The following is a 20,601-nucleotide window of genomic DNA, read 5'->3' as shown; positions in this document are numbered from 1 at the left end:
CGCAGCGTCTGGTGTTCGGCCGGGTCGAACTCCCACATATTAAATGCCCATCTTTGACACGGGAGGATCCGGCGGAAGTGCATGACCTGGACCATGTTGACAAGCTTGATTTTCTTACTTATCATATTCGTGACGCAGTTCTGGAGTCTGGTCAGCTCCGCTGGCTCACCCCAGGGTAAACCCTTCCTTTTCCAGGAGGTAAGCCGCATGGGGATGCCAGATCGAAATTTGGGGGCCGCCGCCCAGTTGGAGTCGCGCGGCTCGGTGATGTAGAACCACCCCAATTGCCACCCCTTCACGATCTCCACATAGGAGCCTTCGAGCCAGGTGACGTTGGGCATCTTACCCACCATGGCGCCTCCGCACTCTGCTTGCTGGCCGACCACTATCTTCGGCTTCACATTGAAGATCTTCAGCCACATGCCAAAGTGGGCTTGATGCGGAGGAAAGCCTCGCACACGACGATAAACGCCGAGATGTTGAGGATGAAGTTGGGGGCTAGATCATGGAAATCCAGCCCATAATAGAACATGATCCCACGGACAAATGGGTGGAGGGGAAATCCCAGTCCACGGACGAAGTGGGCGAGAAACACAACCCTCTCGTGGGGTTTCGGAGTAGGGATGATCTTCCCTTCGTCCAGGAGCCGGTGCGCGATGTCTGCGGCCAAGTATCCGGCCTCCCGGAGCTTCGTGATGTCCTCCTCCGTAACGGAGGAGGCCATCCACTTGCCTCCCGCTCCGGACATGTCTGGAATGGCTTTACAGAGAAGGTGAGAACTTGGGCGCTGGAGCTTGAGAGTGCGAGAATGGATGAGCGAAGGAGGAAGAAGGCATGGGTGAAAAAGGGGAATCCCTATCTCTTTATAAAGGCGGTAGAAACTATGCGCCTCCCCACTTGCCCGTTAAAATTGCTTATTCCCCAAGCGCCATGATTGATGGCGCAGTTGGGTTACCCACACCCGTATTGATGAGAATCCCGTGATAAGGGGACACGATCTTTGCTTCGACAAGACGTGTCAAGGAAACCGCCTCGCAATATGTGCAGTAGCTGGTTGTGAAAAATGGTTCGAATGATGACTGGGCCGTGGCGTGATGTCACGCTACGAAAAGTTGTCAGCAAATTTGATTTGTGGAATATTGTGCTCTCTACGATGGTATGTGGAATTTGTTTTGCAGAGCCGGACACGATTCTCGTGTTCAAAATCTTCTATGGAATATTCGGAGAAGGAACCCGCCTTGCAATGTCGAAGACAATCTGCACGGTGGACTCATCGTCATTGAAGCCTGGTTCAGGGGCTACTGAGGGAGTCCAGGATTAAGGGGTTCTCGGACAGCCGGACTGTATACTTTGGCCGTACTGTTGGACTATGAAGATACAAGATTGAAGACTTCGTCCCGTGTCCAGATGGGACTCTCCTTTGCGTGGAAGGCAAGCTTGGCAATTCGGATATGTAGATCTCCTTCTCTGTAACCGACTCTGTGCAACCCTAGCCCCCTCCAGTGTCTATATAAATCGGAGGGTTTAGTCTGTAGGACAACGACAATCATAATAATAGGCTAGCTTCTAGGGTTTAGCCTCTACGATCTCGTGGTAGATCAACTCTTGTAATACTCATATCATCAAGATCAATCAAGCAGGAAGTAGGGTATTACCTCCATCGAGAGGGCCCGAACCTGGGTATACATCGTGTCCCCCGCCTCCTGTTACCGTTAGCCTTAGACACACAGTTCGGGACCCCCTACCCGAGATCCGCCGGTTTTGACACCGACAATATCCTTTGACAATTTATTTATATCAAATTTCATGATTGTCATTTTTGGATACACAAGTGATGTTCCTTGCAAGACTAACCCATGTAGGTAGATGAACTCAATTACAAGTGGTGCTCCCAAGTCTTGATGAGCTACATCAACCTCGAGCATCCCACACAAGTTCAACTACATGGTTAAGATCAACACCACCAACAAAGGTATGTCATTCCATCTTAGAGAAGCTTTACCCCAAGACATGGGTCAAAGCAACTCAACAAGATGTGAATACATCAAAATGCTTAAACGAAAAATGGCAACCCCATTTTGAGCTTAAACAATGAGTATGACCTATGATCAAGTGTCTTCACTTGACTCCTAAGTCAATATACTCTAACACGGGTGACTTTGTTGCCGACCAATTCTAGATGAAGTTCTCTGTTGTTTCTCTGTGTTCTTGCATTTGTCTCTTGTGCATGCTTGTTCCCCTTTCAAAAAAACTTCATCTAGATTTCTTTTATTTTCTCTGTTTTGCTCTGCATTCCCTGCATCCAATTCATTGCAAATCCTTCAGTTAATTATTGTTGGAAATATGCCCTAGAGGCAATAATAAAATGGTTATTATTATATTTCCTTGTTCATGATAATTGTCTATTGTTCATGCTGTAATTGTATTTAGGAAACCGTAATACATGTGTGAATACATAGACCACACCATGTCCCTAGTGAGCCTCTAGTTGACTAGCTCGTTGATCAACAGATGGTCATGGTTTCCTGACTATGGACATTGGATGTCATTGATAACGGGATCACATCATTAGGAGAATGATGTGATGGACAAGACCCAATCGTAAGCATAGCACACGATCGTGTAGTTCGTTTTGCTAGAGCTTTTCTAATGTCAAGTATCATTTCCTTAGACCATGAGATTGTGTAACTCCCGGATACCGTAGGAGTGCTTTGGGTGTACCAAATGTCACAACGTAACTGGGTGACTATAAAGGTGCTCTACAGGTATCTCTGAAAGTGTCTGTTGGGTTAGCACGAGTCGAGACTAGGATTTGTCACTCCGTATGACGGAGAGGTATCTCTGGGCCCACTCGGTAATGCCTCATCATAATGAGATCAATGTGACTAAGTAGTTAGTCACGGGATCATGCATTACGGAATCAGTATAGTGACTTGCCGGTAACGAGATTGAACGAGGTATTGGGATACCGACGTTCGAATCTCAGGCAAGTAACGTACCAATTGACAAAGGGAATTGTATACGGGATTGCTTGAATCCTCGACATCGTGGTTCATCCAATGAGATCATCATGGAACATGTGGGAGCCAACATGGGTATCCAGATCCCGCTGTTGGTTATTGGCTGGAGAGCTGTCTCGGTCATGTCTGCGTGATTCCCAAACCCGTAGGGTCTACACACTTAAGGTTCAATGATGCTAGGGTTATAAGGAAGATATGTATTTCATTACTGAATGTTGTTCGGAGTCCCGGATGTGATCCCGGACGTCACGAGGAGTTCTGGAATGGTTCGGAGGTGAAGATTTATATATGGGAAGTTGTCATACGGTCACCGGAAATATTTGGGGGCATACCAGTATTGTACCGGGGCCACCGGAGGGGTTCCGGGGTCCATCGGGAGGGGCCACCTGTCCTAGAGGGCCACATGGGCTGTATAGGGAAGGCAAACAACCCCTTGGAGGGCTGGGCGCAACCCACCTAGGGCCCATGCGCCTAGGATTGGGGGGAACCCTAAGGGGGGGCGCCTCCCTTGCTTGGGGGGCAAGCCCCCTCCCCCCTTGGCCGCCGCCCCCTCTAGTTCCCATCTAGAGGGGCCGCCCCCTTCCCCCTTCTCCTATAAATAGAGGGGCAAGGAGAGGGCTGCAGAACCACATCCAAGGCGCAGCCCCTCCCCTCCCCAACACCTCTCCTCCTCCGTAAGAGCTTGGCGAAGCTCTGTCGGAGAACTGCCGCTCCATCACCACCACGCTGTCGTGCTGCTGCTGGAGCTCTCTTCCTCAACATCTCCCTCCTCCTTGCTGGATCTAGAAGGAGGAGACGTCTCTGCTCCGTACTTGTGTTGAACACGGAGGTGCCGTCCGTTCGGCGCTAGGATCATCGGTGATTTGGATCACGACGAGTACGACTCCATTAACCCCATTCTCTTGAACGCTTCCGCTCGCGATCTACAAGGGTATGTAGATGCACTCCTCTCTCTCGTTGCTAGATGACACCATAGATTGATCTTGGTGATGCGTAGAAAATTTTAAATTTCTGCTACGATCCCCAATAGTGGCATCATGAGCTAGGTCTATGCGTAGTTTCTATGCATGAGTAGAACACAAGATTGTTGTGGGCGTCGATTTTGTCAATTTACTTGCCACTACTAGTCTTATCTTGTTTCGGCGGCATCGTGGGATGAAGCAGCCCGGACCGACCTTACACGTACGCTTACGTGAGACAGGTTCCACCGATTGACATGCACTAGTTGCATAAGGTGGCTAGCGGGTGTCTGTCTCTCCCACTTTAGTCGGATCAGATTCGATGAAAAGGGTCCTTATGAAGGGTAAATAGCAATTGGCATATCACGTTGTGGTTTTTGGCATAGGTAAGAAACGTTCTTGCTAGAAACCTATAGCAGCCATGTAAAAACATGCAACAACAATTAGAGGACGTCTAACTTGTTTTTTGCAGCATATGCCGTGTGACGTGATATAGCCAAAAGGATGTGATGAATGATATATATGTGATGTATGAGATTGATCATGTTCTTGTAATAGGAATCACGACTTGCATGTCGATGAGTATGACAACTGTCAGGAGCCATAGGAGTTGTCTTTTTTTTGTATGACCTGCGTGTCATTGAATAACGCCATGTAATTACTTTACTTTATTGCTAAACCGTTAGCCATAGTAGTAGAAGTAATCGTTGGCGTGACAACTTCATGAAGACACGATGATGGAGATCATGATGATGGAGATCATGGTGTCATGCCGGTGACGATGATGATCATGGTGCCCCGAAGATGGAGATCAAAAGGAGCAAAATGATATTGGCCGTATCATGTCTCTATTTGATTGCATGTGATTTTTATCATGTTCTACATCTTATTTGCTTAGAATGACGGTAGCATAAATAAGATGATCCCTCATAATAATTTCAAGAAAGTGTTCCCCCAAACTGTGCGCCATTGCAAAAGTTCGTTGTCTCGAAGCACCACATGTTGATCGGGTGTGATAGATTCTAACGCTCACATACAACGGGTGTAAGCCAGATTTACACATGCAAAACACTTACGTTGACTTGACGAGCCTAGCATGTACAGACATGGCCTCGGAACACAAGAGACTGAAATGTCGAACATGAGTCGTATAGAAGATACGATCAACATGAAGATGTTCACTGATGATGACTAGTCCGTCTCACATGATGATCGGACACGGCCTAGTTGAGTCGGATCATGTATTGCTTAGATGAATAGAGGGATGTCTTTCTGAGTGGGAGTTCATTATATAATTTGATTAGATGAAATTAATTATCATGAACTTAGTCAAAAATCTTTGCAATATGTCTTGTAGATCAAATGGCCCACACTAATGTTGCCCTCAACTTCAATGCGTTCCTAGGGAAAACCAAGCTGAAAGACGATGGCAGCAACTATACGGACTGGGTCCGGAACTTGAGGATCATCCTCATAGCTGCCAAGAAAGCATATGTCCTAGATGCACCGCTAGGTGAAGCACCGGTTTTCCCAGCAACTCAAGACGTTATGAACGCCTGGCAGTCGCGTAGTGATGATTACTCCCTGGTTCAGTGCGGCATGCTTTACAGCTTAGAACCGGGGCTCCAAAAGTGTTTTGAGCAGCACGGAGCATATGAGATGTTTCAAGAGCTGAAAATGGTTTTCCAAGCTCATGCCCGGGTCGAGAGATATGAAGTCTCCGACAAGTTCTTCAGTTGTAAGATGGAGGAGAATGGTTCTGTCAGAGCACATACTCAAAATGTCTGGGTTGCACAACCGCTTGTCTCAGCTGGGAGTTAATCTCCCGGATGACGCGGTCATTGACAGAATCCTCCAGTCGCTCCCACCTATCTACAAGAGCTTTGTGATGAACTACAATATGCAGGGGATGGTGAAAACCATTCTTGAGGTATTTTCAATGCTGAAATTAGCGGAGGTGGAGATCAAAAAGGAACATCAAGTGTTGATGGTCAATAAAACCACTAGTTTCAAGAAAGGCAAGGGTAAGAAGAACTTCAAGAAGGACGGCAAGGGAGTTGCCACGCCCGGTAAGCCAGTTGCCGGGAAGAAGCCAAAGCATGGACCCAAACCTGAGACTGAGTGCTTTTATTGCAAGGGAAGCGGACACTGGAAGCGGAACTGCCCCAAGTACTTAGCAGACAAGAAGGCTGGCAACACCAAAGGTATATGTGATATACATGTAATTGATGTGTACCTTACCAGTACTCGTAGTATCTCCTGGGTATTTGATACCGGTGCGGTTGCTCATATTTGTAACTAAAAACAGGAGCTGCGGAATAAGCGTAGACTGGCGAAGGATGAGGTGACGATGCGCGTCGGGAATGGTTCCAAGGTTGATGTGATCGCCGTCGGCACGCTACCTCTACATTTACCTATGGGATTAGTTTTAAACCTCAATAATTGTTATTTAGTGCCAGCTTTGAGCATGAACATTGTATCTGGATCTCGTTTAATATGAGATGGCTACTCATTTAAATCCGAAAATAATGGTTGTTCCATTTATATGAGAGATATGTTTTATGGTCATGCCCCGCTGGTCAATGGTTTATTCTGAATGAATCTCGAACGTGATGTTACACATATTCATAGTGTGAATACCAAAAGATGTAATGTTGATAACGATAGTCCCACATACTTGTGGCACTGCCGCCTTGGTCACATTGGTGTCAAACGCATGAAGAAGTTCCATGCTGATGGACTTTTGGAGTCTCTTGATTACGAATCATTTGACACATGCGAACCATGCCTCATGGGCAAAATGACCAAGACTCCGTTCTCTGGAGCAATGGAGCGAGCAACCAACTTATTGGAAATCATACATACTGATGTGTGCGGTCCAATGAGCGTTGAGGCTCGCGGAGGCTATCGTTATGTTCTCACTCTCACTGATGACTTAAGCAGATATGGGTATGTCTACTTGATGAAACACAAGTCTGAGACCTTTGAAAAGTCCAAGGAATTTCAGAATGAGGTAGAGAACCAACGTGACCGAAAAATAAAGTTCTTACGATCAGATCGTGGGGGAGAATATTTAAGTCACGAATTTGGTATGCACTTAAGGAAATGTGGAATCGTTTCACAACTCACGCCGCCTGGAACACCTCAGCGTAACGGTGTCTTCGAACGTCGTAATCGCACTCTATTGGATATGGTGCGATCTATGATGTCACTCACCGATTTACCGCTATCATTTTGGGGATACGCTCTAGAGACAGCTACATTCACTTTAAATAGGGCACCGTCTAAATCTGTTGAGACGACACCATATGAATTATGGTTTGGGAAGAAACCTAAGCTGTCGTTTCTAAAAGTTTGGGGATGCGATGCTTATGTCAAGAAACTTCAACCTGAAAAGCTCGAACCCAAGTTGGAAAAATGCATCTTCATAGGATACCCTAAGGAAACCATTGGGTATACCTTCTACCTTAGATCCGAAGGCAAGATCTTTGTTGCCAAGAATGGGTCCTTTCTGGAGAAAGAGTTTCTCTCGAAGGAAGTAAGTGGGAGGAAAGTAGAACTCGATGAAGCACTGCCTCTTGAACCGGAAAGTAGCGCAGCTCAGGAAGATGTTCCTGTGGTGCCTGCACTGACTAGAGAGGAAGTTAATGATGATGATCAAGGTACTTCGGATCAAGTTGCTACTGAACTTCGTAGGTCCACAAGGACACGTTACACACCAGAATGGTATGACAACCCTGTCTTGGAAATCATGTTGTTAGACAATGGTGAACCTTCGAACTATGAAGAAGCGATAGCGGGCCCAGATTCCAACAAATGGCTTGAAGCCATGCAATCCGAGATAGGATCCATGTATGAAAACAAAGTATGGACTTTGACAGACTTGCCCGATGATCGGCGAGAGATAGAAAATAAATGGATCTTTAAGAAGAAGACGGACGCGGATGGTAATGTTACCATCTATAAGGCTCGACTTGTCGCTAAGGGTTATCGACAATTTCGAGGGGTTGACTACGATGAGACCTTCTCACCCGTAGCGAAGCTGAAGTCCGTCCGAATCATGTTAGCAATTGCCGCATTCTACGATTATGAAATATGGCAAATGGACGTCAAAATGGCATTCCTTAACGGTTTTCTTAAGGAAGAATTGTATATGATGCAGCCGGAAGGTTTTGTCGATCCTAAGAATGCTAACAAGGTATGCAAGCTCCAGCGATCCATCTATGGGCTAGTGCAAGCATCTCGGAGTTGGAACATTCGCGTTGATGAAATGATCAAAGCGTTTGGGTTTATGCAAACTTATGGAGAAGCCTGCGTTTACAAGAAAGTGAGTGGGAGCTCTGTAGCATTTCTCATATTATATGTGGATGACATACTGTTGATGGGAAATGATATAGAACTCTTGGACAACATAAAGGCCTACTTGAATAAGTGTTTTTCAATGAAGTACCTGGGAGAAGCTGCTTACATATTAGGCATCAAGATCTATAGAGATAGATCAAGACGCCTCATAGGTCTTTCACAAAGCACATACCTTGATAAGATATTGAAGAAGTTCAATATGGATCAGTCCAAGAAAGGGTTCTTTCCTGTATTGCAGGGTGTGAAATTGAGCTCAGTTCAAAGCCCGACCACGGCAAAAGATAGAGAAAAGATGAGTGTCATCCCCTATGCCTCAGCCATAGGGTCTATTATGTATGCCATGCTATGTACCAGACCTGATGTAAACCTTGACATAAGTTTGGTAGGAAGATACCAAAGTAATCCTGACATGGAACACTGGACAGCGGTCAAGAATATCCCGAAGTACCTGAAAAGGAATAAGGATATGTTTCTCGTTTATGGAGGTGACAAAGAGCTCATCGTAAAGGGTTACATCGATGCTAGCTTCGACACAGATCTGGATGACTCCAAGTCACAAACCGGATACGTGTATATTATGAATGGTGGGGCAGTAAGCTGGTGCAGTTGCAAGCAAAGTGTCGTGGTAGGATCTACATGTGAAGCGGAGTACTTGGCAGCCTCGGAGGCAGCACATGAAGCAATCTAGATGAAGGAGTTCATTACCGACCTAGGAGTTATTCCCAATGCGTCGGGCCCGATGACTCTCTTCTGTGACAACACTGGAGCTATTGCCCTTGCCAAGGAGCCTAGGTTTCATAAGAAGACCATACACATCAAGCGTCACTTCAACTCTTCGTGAAAATGTTCAAGATGGAGACATAGATATTTGTAAAGTGCATACGGATCTGAATGTCGCAGATCCGTTGACTAAACCTCTTCCGTGAGCAAAACATGATCAACACTAGAACTCTATGGGTGTTCGATTCATCACAATGTAACTAGATTATTGACTCTAGTGCAAGTGGGAGACTGTTGGAAATATGCCCTAGAGGCAATAATAAAATGGTTATTATTATATTTCCTTGTTCATGATAATTGTCTATTGTTCATGCTGTAATTGTATTGATCGGAAACCGTAATACATGTGTGAATACATAGACCACACCATGTCCCTAGTGAGCCTCTAGTTGACTAGCTCATTGATCAACAGATGGTCATGGTTTCCTGACTATGGACATTGGATGTCATTGATAACGGGATCACATCATTAGGAGAATGATGTGATGGACAAGACCCAATCCTAAGCATAGCACAAGATCGTGTAGTTCGTTTTGCTAGAGCTTTTCTAATGTCAAGTACCATTTCCTTAGACCATGAGATAGTGTAACTCCCGGATACCGTAGGAGTGCTTTGGGTGTACCAAACGTCACAACATAACTGGGTGACTATAAAGGTGCTCTATAGGTATCTCCGAAAGTGTTTGTTGGGTTAGCATGAATCGAGACTGGGATTTGTCACTACGTATGACGGAGAGGTATCTCTGGGCCCACTCAGTAATGCATCATCATAATGAGCTCAATGTGACTAAGTAGTTAGTCACGGGATCATGCATTACGGAACAAGTATAGTGACTTGCCGGTAATGAGATTGAACGAGGTATTGGGATACCGACGATCGAATCCCGGGCAAGTAACGTACCGATTGACAAAGGGAATTGTATAAGGGATTGCTTGAATCCTCGACATCGCGTTTCATATGATGAGATCATCATGGAACATATGGGAGCCAACATGGGTATCCAGATCCCGCTGTTGGTTATTGGCCGAAGAGCTGTCTCGCTCATGTCTGCGTGATTCCCGAACCCGTAGGGTCTACACACTTAAGGTTCGATGACGCTAGGGTTATAAGGAAGATATGTATGTGATTACCGAATGTTTTTCGGAGTCCCGGATGAGATCCTGGATGTCACGAGGGGTTCCAGAATGGTCCGGAGGTGAAGATTTATATATGGGAAGTTGTCATACGGTCACAGGAAATATTCGGGGGCATACCGGTCTTGTACCGGGGCCACCGGAGGGGTTCCGGGGGTCCACCGGGAGGGGCCACCTCTCCCGGAGGGCCTCATGGGCTGTAGAGGGAAGGAAACCAGCCCTTTGGAGGGCTGGGCACAACCCCCCTAGGGCCCATGCGCCTAGGGTTGGGGGGAACCCTAAGGGGGGGCGCCTCCCTTGCTTGGGGGGCAAGCCCCTTCCCCCCTTGGCAGCCGCCCCCTCTAGATCCCATCTAGAGGGGCCGGCCCCCCTTCACCCTTCTCCTATAAATAGAGGAGCGAGGGGAGGGCTGCAGCACCACAACCAAGGTGCAGCCCCTCCCCTCCCCAACACCTCTCCTCCGTAAGAGCTTGGCGAAGCCCTGCCGGAGAACTACCGCTCCATCACCACCACGCCGTCGTGCTGCTGCTAGAGCTCTCTTCCTCAACCTGTCACGCCCAATATGCGACCCTATCCAAAAGGAACTCGAAGGTCCCACCAAGGATGGACCCGCATATTGGAACGCTTTTGCAAGGTGGATATCATTACATCAACATTACATAATAGATGGGGATACATACAAGAGGCATACAATGCCACATGAATACAACATCATCATACAAGAGATCAACATCCGACTACGGATGATACATAAATAGAAACTCATATAATATCCACCCTGCTAGCCCAGGCTGCCGACCTGGAACATATCCCCTGATCGAAGAAGCAGAAGAAGAAACTCCAAAACAAGCAACATCGCTCTCGCGTCATGATCATCGCATAACCTGAACCTACAACTGTTGTTGTAGTAATCTGTGAGCCACGAGGACTCAGCAATCCCATTACCATGGGTATCAAGACTAGCAAAGCTTAATGGGAAAGGAAGGGGTAAAGTGGTGAGGTTGCAACAGCGGCTAAGCATGATATGGTGGCTAACATACGCAAATGAGAGCGAGAAGAGAAACAAGCGGAACGGTCGTGAAGCTAGCAATGATCAAGAGGTGATCCTGAACACCTACTTACGTCAAACATAACCCAGAAACCGTGTTCACTTCCCGGACTCCGCCGAGAAGAGACCATCACGGCTACACACGCGGTTGATGCGTTTTAATTCGGATCTGGTGTCAAGTTATCTACAACCGGACATTAACAAATTCCCATCTGCCACATAACCGCGGGCACGGCTCTCGAAAGTTTATAACCCTGCAGGGGTGTCCCAACTTAGTCCATGATAAGCTCTCGCGATCAACGAAGGATATTCCTTCTCCCAGGAAGACCCGATCAGTCTCGGAATCCTGGTTTACAAGACATTTCGACAATGGTAAAACAAGACCAGCAAAGCCGCCCGATGCACCGACATCCCGATAGGAGCTGCACATATCTCGTTCTCAGGGCAACACCGGATAAGCGAAGCGTACAGGTAACCGACGAATCCAAGTTGCCAAGGAATGCTCCCGCACGGTGCTCTAGTTTGGACCAACACTTAGACAAGCATTGGCCCGGGGGGCTATAATAAAGATGACCCTTGGGTTAATTACTCCCAAGGGAAAAGTAGGTGGTGGTGAGGCAAATGGTAAAACCAAGGTTGGGCCTTGCTGGAGGAGTTTTATTCAAAGCGAACTGTCAAGGGGGTCCCATAAATCACCCGACCGCGTAAGGAACGCAAAATCCGGGAACATAACACCGGTATGACGGAAACTAGGGCGGCAAGAGTGGAACAAAACACCAGGCATAAGGCCGAGCCTTCCACCCTTTACCAAATATATAGGTGCATTAATAATATAAGAGATATTGTGATATCCCAACCAAAATCCTGTCCACCATGGAGCAATCTTCAACTTCACCTGCAACTAGCAACGCTATAAGAGGGCTGAGCAAAGCGGTAACATATCCAAGCAACGGTTTGCTAGGAATGGTGTCAAAGGTTAGAGGTTCATGGCAATTTGGGAGGCTTGGAGAGCAAATGATAGGTAACGCAGCAAAGCGATAGAACAAAGCAACTAGCATAGCAATGATAGTAGTGAGATCCAGGGTGACGGTCATCTTGCCTGAAATCCCGCTAGGAAGAAGAACGAGTCCATGAAGAAGATGAAGCCACGAAGACGAACCACACGTAGACGAACGCATCCTCACGGTCGCAACGAAACGGGAACTATCGAGAAGAAGCACACAACATGGTAAACACACCACACATAGGCAAGACATGATGCACAACAAGCATGATGCATGACAAAGCTACACGAAGCTACTCATGGCAAGAGATGATGCAAACAAGAACAACACATCAAGGCAAGTTTAAATGAGGCCGGGAACAACATATAACAATTCCGGTAAGTCCTCATATGCAAATTTCGAAATTGGTCCAGAACTGGATAAACCTTATGTTCAAGTTGTTAAACAGCAAGTTAAGATGCACCAAGATGATCTACACGAGATTCTAGTCAAGTTACATATAAAGTTCATTAGATTCGGAGCTACGGCCTAGAAGATATGAGCAAAACAAGTTAAGCATGGCATTGATGCAAAATGCACCCAAACATCAAGCAAACACCTCAAAACAAGGATGCAACATGATAATATGAAACAACATGCAAAATCAAGCAAGTTTCATATAGAGCACACTCAAAACGGAGCATCGGTTCAACACATACACTCTATACAAAGCATAACAACAATCTGTCCATAACAGCAACTAGGCATCTTGCAAGCATCAAAACAATATGCTACATCACCCTAACATAATAACAAAAGGCATGGGCATGATGTACAGGTAAAGCACAACAAAACATGAACACTGAGCTATCTCCAGAAACAACTAGAACATGCTCAAAAGGACATGGTAAGATTGCAAATAATAACAGTTTCAGACTTTAGCAGAAATAACATCAGGTTGCAATGTTTAGAGCTATCAAACGACATGTTACAGGAACTTATCATGGCAAACAAAGGCATGACATGATACTACTAAATGCATAGAACAAAAGATCCTTACTGACCATGAGCCAAAAAGGATCAGAAAATATGATGGCACCCATGTAAACATGGCAAGTTATATTACAGATTCATACATGGCAGGAACAACAATAAGTAGGCATGTTGGTGAGCTTGAACCACTCACCACAGAGCAATATATGGCATGGCAAGGCAACCAACAGTAAGAAGACATGTTTGTGAAGCTATACATGGCAAGAGCAAGGTCATAGGGTGCATGGATCACTAGCAAACAATCATGGAAACATTGAACTTAATGTTAACAGGCTGACAGCAACATCATTTAGCAACTTTGGAGCAAGATATGAACAATCTACAACAAGCTATAAATGCAAACAGGGGCATGAATGGATAGAGCATGACATGTAGATCAAAACATATTTATTGATCATCTCCAGATTATGCACACAATGACTTGTAGAAGCAGGTTTACATGGCATCACAAAATAACAGAATCTGCCTAGCAAAACAGTAATAGCAAGTACCCTACTTAATAAGCTCGATGCACTCAGTACACAACTCACAAAAATATATGGATAGCACCTCTGGAAAGATGGCATGGCATAGATCAAAACACATGTAGAGCTCATACTCATAGGATGCACACATCAATCATGGCAAAAATGACAAATGAGCAAGTTATAACAGTTTCAGCAGATTAACATCAACACGCACTCTTCCAACAGCATTTCGGGCATCAAGATGAGCTCAAATGAAAATGATGCAATGGAACGAAATGAAGTACTCGTCGAGGCGAACAATTTGACATATTATACGCATGAAACGGAGCAGTATGCACAGAGATACAGCAGATCGAACATGGCATGATTATTCAAAAATATTCGGGACTTAGAGGACTTCGGGGTCAACCTCGGGCTGCACGGATTTTGAGGTGAGGCGGAGAGCTCGCCGGAGTTTCGCCGGAGAGGACGAGGAAGGGGGCCTAAGAGGCGGGGAGGCTCGCCGGAGGAAGGGATGGCTGGATCCGGCCCTCCCGTGGCCGGATCTGGCCGGAGCCGCGCCGAGGAGCGGCGGGGGTGCGCGCCGGCGGAGCTCGGCTCCGAGCTCGGGCGGCCATGGGGCGGACGCCGGTGAGGTGGCGGAGCTTGGCGCGGGGGACGGGGCGCTGGAGAGGCAGGGCGGCGGCGGAGGCGAGGCGCCGGGGAGGCGCGTCGCGGCGCGGGCGGCTGAGGGGCCCGGCGGCGCGGGTCGGGCGCCCGCGGGGCGGCGGCGGAGCAGTCCGGCGGCGGGGCGGAGCTGGCGGCGCCCGGTGGCGGAGATCCGGGGCGATGCCGACGGAGGAGGCTCGGGGGCCGGCCGGAGGGGCGCGGCAGCGGGGACGGTCGCCGGCGGGAGGCGGCGGCGGGCGCGGGAGGCACCGGGCGGCGGAGCACGCGCGGGCCGGCGGCGCGGCCGGATGGGCTCGGGTGGGCCGCGCCCGGGCCGAGCGGGCTGGCGGCGGCGGGGACGCGCGGGGCGCCACATGGCGTCCGCGGGTTGGACGGGAGCGGCGGCGCGATTTCGTCCGGCCGCCGGCGGACATGTCCGGCGGCGCGGAGGGGAGGGCTAGGGATTGGACCCGAAATTTCGGAGGGGGAGGTCTATTTATAGGTAGAGGGGGCTAGGAGAGTCTAAATGAGGAGCGGTTTTCGGCCACGCGATCGTGATCGAACGACCGAGAGCATGGAGGGGAGTTTGCTGGGTTTTGGGCCACTTTGGAGGGGGTGTTGGTCTGCAACACAAAGAGGGCTTTACGATTACCCGGTTAACCGTTGGAGTATCAAACGACCTCCAAATGGCACGAAACTTGACTGGCGGTCTACCGGTGCTATACCAAGGCCGCTTGGCAAACCTCGGGCCATTCCGAGAAAGTTTAACACCCGCACAAGAGAAGAGGCAAAAGGGGAACGCCGGAGGACATAGGAGTGCCGGATTGCAAAACGGACAACGAGGAAAATGCTCGGATGCAAGAGATGAACACGTATGCAAAATGAAATGCACATGATGACATGATATGAAATGCAGATGATGACATGGCAAAGTGCAACACGCAAGCAAATGACAAGGCAACTATGGTGAATAACTGGCGGACACCTGGCGCATCGAATCCGGGGCGTTACAACACTCCTCCACTAACAAGAGATCTCGTCCCGAGATCTTAGGACCGAGATGGAAGGGAAAAAGGATGAGGTGAAAACAAGAGTAGAAGAGAAGAAGCAAAGAATCGAGAGCACTCGAGAAGAAGAGAGGAACGACGAGAATGACGAGAATCGCAAACTCACGGAATCAGATAGACTATGAAACCACTCGTTCTAACTGGAGTGGTTAGAATGAGAAAAGAAATGAATAAGTCTGAAAGGATTTAGGCAGCACTCCGGCTGAAACAGGAAGGAATAGAACACGAGCTAGAGAGGATGGGATGACACTTGATGAAGACATGACACAAAACCTCCGGAAAGAATAGAAAGAGTTGAATGAAAAGAACTTAGAAGGAAAAGTTGAACGGATTTGAATATCTGAGAAGAACAAAGAAATGCAAAACTCCACTTCAAAAGAATATGGAGAATTAATTGCACTTTGAGATGCAAGAAGAAAAGATACTTGAATTCCACCAATAAGAATCTTGATGAGCTCTTGAAGAATGAATTAAATCATGATGAACCACCATGAAGAACTCCGGTGACAAAAGGATGGTGAGATAGAATGAAGGATGAAAGAATAAGATGAGCCTTGCGGTGATTTAGATGGAGGTTCCGACGAGATGGCCGAGGAAAATTTGAACTCCGGAAAGAAAAGATGAAAACACTTGGAACTAGAATTTATTCATGAAGAACAAACTCCGAAGGAAGGGGTTAATCGCTTGGATGAAATAAGAATAAGATTTATTGTATGCTTATCCTCCACCAATTAAATTGATGCGAAGCAATGGATTTTGCATACTACTTATTCTTCTCGAAAGAGAATTGAGAAGTGACATATCGCAAACTTGAGAAGGTCTTCATGAACCACCGGTAGGATTGAAAAAAAACGAATGAATTAATATGATAAACAAGGAAAAGAATCTGAAAGAACCACCATGAGAATTCGAAAATGACTGATGAAAGAGACTGAATCACCGGGAAGAATTAGAAAAGCACAAAGATACTTGAGGAATAAAAGACAAGATAATGGCGGGATCGCGAACTGGTTGAAGAATACTTGAACGAAGCACCGGGAGAATATAGAGACGACCAAAGCTGAAAACTTAGAACGAAGAAATCTTTCGAAAAGATGACCTCCGGATGATCGAGAGAGAAAGCAACTCCTGAAATACTCCAGATGGATAAGAAAGAATATCTGACAAACGGAATAATATGAGAGGATACATGAAGCTAGAACCACGAATCTTTGAGAGAACGGACAACATTTAGAGAAAACTCTTCTTCTATCTTCAAATGATGACGAGAAACACCACCGAAATTACTGAGATACTCCGGTAGAATGAAAAGCAGAGAGGTTGAGCCAACAATGAAAAGAATTTGAAAGCGATCTTGGAGAAGGCATGTGACTGATGAAACTCATTCTTACGTCACACTTGAAAAGAATTGAGAATAACTCCGGGGGAATTATAAGAGTCAGGTAAGATCCTGGGAAAAGACCTGTGGGTTAGGGCCCACTAGAAGAAAACACCGTTGGAAAAGATGTTGAAGAGATAGATGATGCTCCGGAACAATTTAAAATATTAGAATGAGGTGACAACCTCGAATTAATTAGAACACAGACGAATCTCCTGAGATTTCTTCTGAACTCCGGAATGATTGAATGGCGAGAGGCAAACAAGCAAGGAGAACACTTGATCCAAGGAAAAGAATATGATCAACACCAAAAAACTTGAATTGAGTGCACCGGAAAAAGATGAAGAATGATAAACGAGACGATAATTCACCGATTGAAATAAATGAGGGAAGACTGAAGAGGCTCCGTACGAATGAAATAGATAGTCGAGAGAGATTCAGACTCCGGGAAGAAAAAGGGTGGGAGGGCGGGAAAACAAGGGTAACTTGGAAGGGGAAAAACGACGAATATCTTGAAGAGGAAACACCGGTTGAAAACAATGAGGATAGGAAACAAAGACTTCGCACGAGTAGGATGGATACTCGATTACAGACTCCGATTCTGAGAGGAAGAAGGGTGGGTGGGTGGTAAAAACAAGGACAACTTCGGACAGAGAAACAACATCGATCGAAAAGAGCTGAGGATTGATCTCCCAAAGACAAAGAGGTTTGAATCAGCTTGACGAGAGATGCACCGGACAAAAGAGGATGGACAATGAACAAAAACTAACCACGTGATCCTAAAGAAAATTTTGAAGGGGAAGAGGAGTAATTCAAAAGACCTACGTCAAGATTCCTCACCAGAGCGACGAAGGGACTGAGGAGTAAAAAGAATTCCTACTCTCCTGATATAACTAGACTCCAAAAACAGTTTTCTTCTAGACTCAACAACGGCCAAACTACACGATCAATCAAGGGGGCTCCTAAGGTCGGTCGAGGCTCTGATACCAACTTGTCACGCCCAATATGCGACCCTATCCAAAAGGAACTCGAAGGTCCCACCAAGGATAGACCCGCATATTGGAACGCTTTTGCAAGGTGGATATCATTACATCAACATTACATAATAGATGGGGATACATACAAGAGGCATACAATGCCACATGAATACAACATCATCATACACAAGATCAAAATCCGACTACGGATGATACATAAACAGAAACTCAAACAATATCCACCCTGCTAGCCCAGGCTGCCGACCTGGAACCTATCCCCTGATCGAAGAAGAAGCAGAAGAAGAACTCCAAACAAGCAACATCGCTCTCGCGTCATGATCATCGCATAACCTGTACCTGCAACTGTTGTTGTAGTAATCTGTGAGCCACGAGGACTCAGCAATCCCATTACCATGGGTATCAAGACTAGCAAAGCTTAATGGGAAAGGAAGGGGTAAAGTGGTGAGGTTGCAGCAGCGACTAAGCATGATATGGTGGCTAACATACGCAAATGAGAGCGAGAAGAGAACAAAGGAACGGTCGTGAAGCTAGCAATGATCAAGAGGTGATCCTGAACACCTACTTACGTCAAACATAACCCAGAAACCGTGTTCACTTCCCGGACTCCGCCGAGAAGAGACCATCACGGCTACACACGCGGTTGATGCGTTTTAATTCGGATCTGGTGTCAAGTTATCTACAACCGGACATTAACAAATTCCCATCTGCCACATAACCGCGGGCACGGCTCTCGAAAGTTTATACCCTGCAGGGGTGTCCCAACTTAGCCCATGATAAGCTCTCGCGATCAACGAAGGATATTCCTTCTCCCAGGAAGACCCGATCAGTCTCGGAATCCCGGTTTACAAGACATTTCGACAATGGTAAAACAAGACCAGCAAAGCCGCCCGATGCGCCGACAATCCCGATAGGAGCTGCACATATCTCGTTCTCAGGGCAACACCGGATAAGCAAGCTACGAGTAAACCAGACTCCGAGTTGCCCGAGGTGGCCCCGCAGGTGCTCAGTTTCGGACCAACACTTAGACAAGCATTGGCCCGGGGGGGGGGCTATAATAAAGATGACCCTTGGGTTAATTACTCCCAAGGGAAAGGTAGGTGGTGGTGAGGCAAATGGTAAAACCAAGGTTGGGCCTTGCTGGAGGAGTTTTATTCAAAGCGAACTGTCAGGGGGGTCCCATAAATCACCCGACCGCGTTAGGAACGCAAAATCCGGGAACATAACACCGGTATGACGGAAACTAGGGCGGCAAGAGTGGAACAAAACACCAGGCATAAGGCCGAGCCTTCCACCCTTTACCAAATATATAGATGCATTAATAATATAAGAGATATTGTGATATCCCAACAAAATCCTGTCCACCATGGAGCAATCTTCAACTTCACCTGCAACTAGCAACGCTATAAGAGGGGCTGAGCAAAGCGGTAACATAGCCAAGCAACGGTTTGCTAGGAATGGTGTCAAAGGTTAGAGGTTCATGGCAATTTGGGAGGCTTGAAGAGCAAATGATAGGTAACGCAGCATAGCGATAGAACGAAGCAACTAGCATAGCAATGATAGTAGTGAGATCCAGGGTAGCGGTCATCTTGCCTGAAATCCCGCAAGGAAGAAGAACGAGTCCATGAAGAAGATGAAGCCACGAAGACGAACCACACGTAGACGAACGCATCCTCACGATCGCAACGAAACGGGAACTATCGAGAAGAAGCACACAACATGGTAAACACACCACACATAGACAAGACATGATGCACAACAAGCATGATGCATGACAAAGCTACATGAAGCTACTCATGGCAAGAGATGATGCAAACAAGAACAACACATCAAGGCAAGTTTAAATGAGGCCGGGAAACAACATATAACAATTCCGGTAAGTCCTCATATGCAAATTTCGAAATTGGTCCAGATCTGAATAAACCTTATGTTCAAGTTGTTAAACAGCAAGTTAAGATGCACCAAGATGATCTACACGAAATTCTAGTCAAGTTACATATAAAGTTCATTAGATTCGGAGCTACGGCCTAGAAGATATGAGCAAAACAAGTTAAGCATGGCATTGATGCAAAATGCATCCAAACATCAAGCAAACACCTCAAAACAAGGATGCAACATGATAATATGAAACTACATGCAAAATCAAGCAAGTTTCATATAGAGCACACTCAAAACGGAGCAACGGTTCAACACATACACTCTATACAAGTCATAACAACAATCTGTCCATAACAGCAACTAGGCATATTGCAAGCATCAAAACAATATGCTACAGCACCCCAACATAATAACAAAAGGCATGGGCATGAAGTACAGGTAAAGCATAACAAAACATGAACACTGAGCTATCTCCCGAAACAACTAGAACATGCTCAAAAGGACATGGTAAGATTGCAAATAATAACAGTTTCAGACTTTAGCAGAAATAACATCAGGTTGCAATGTTTAGAGCTGTCAAACGACATGTTACAGGAACTTATCATGTCAAACAAAGGCATGGCATGATACTACTAAATGCATAGAACAAAAGACCCTTACTGACCATGAGCCAAAAAGGATCAGAAAATATGATGGCACCCATGTAAACATGGCAAGTTATATTACAGATTCATACATGGCAGGAACAACAATAAGTAGGCATGTTGGTGAGCTTGAACCACTCACCACAGAGCAATACATGGCATGGCAGGGCAACCAACAATAAGAAG

This window comes from Triticum aestivum, chromosome 2B, assembly GCF_018294505.1.
Source record: "Triticum aestivum cultivar Chinese Spring chromosome 2B, IWGSC CS RefSeq v2.1, whole genome shotgun sequence".
Taxonomy (NCBI): domain Eukaryota; kingdom Viridiplantae; phylum Streptophyta; class Magnoliopsida; order Poales; family Poaceae; genus Triticum; species Triticum aestivum.
This window is presented reverse-complemented; position numbering follows the sequence as displayed.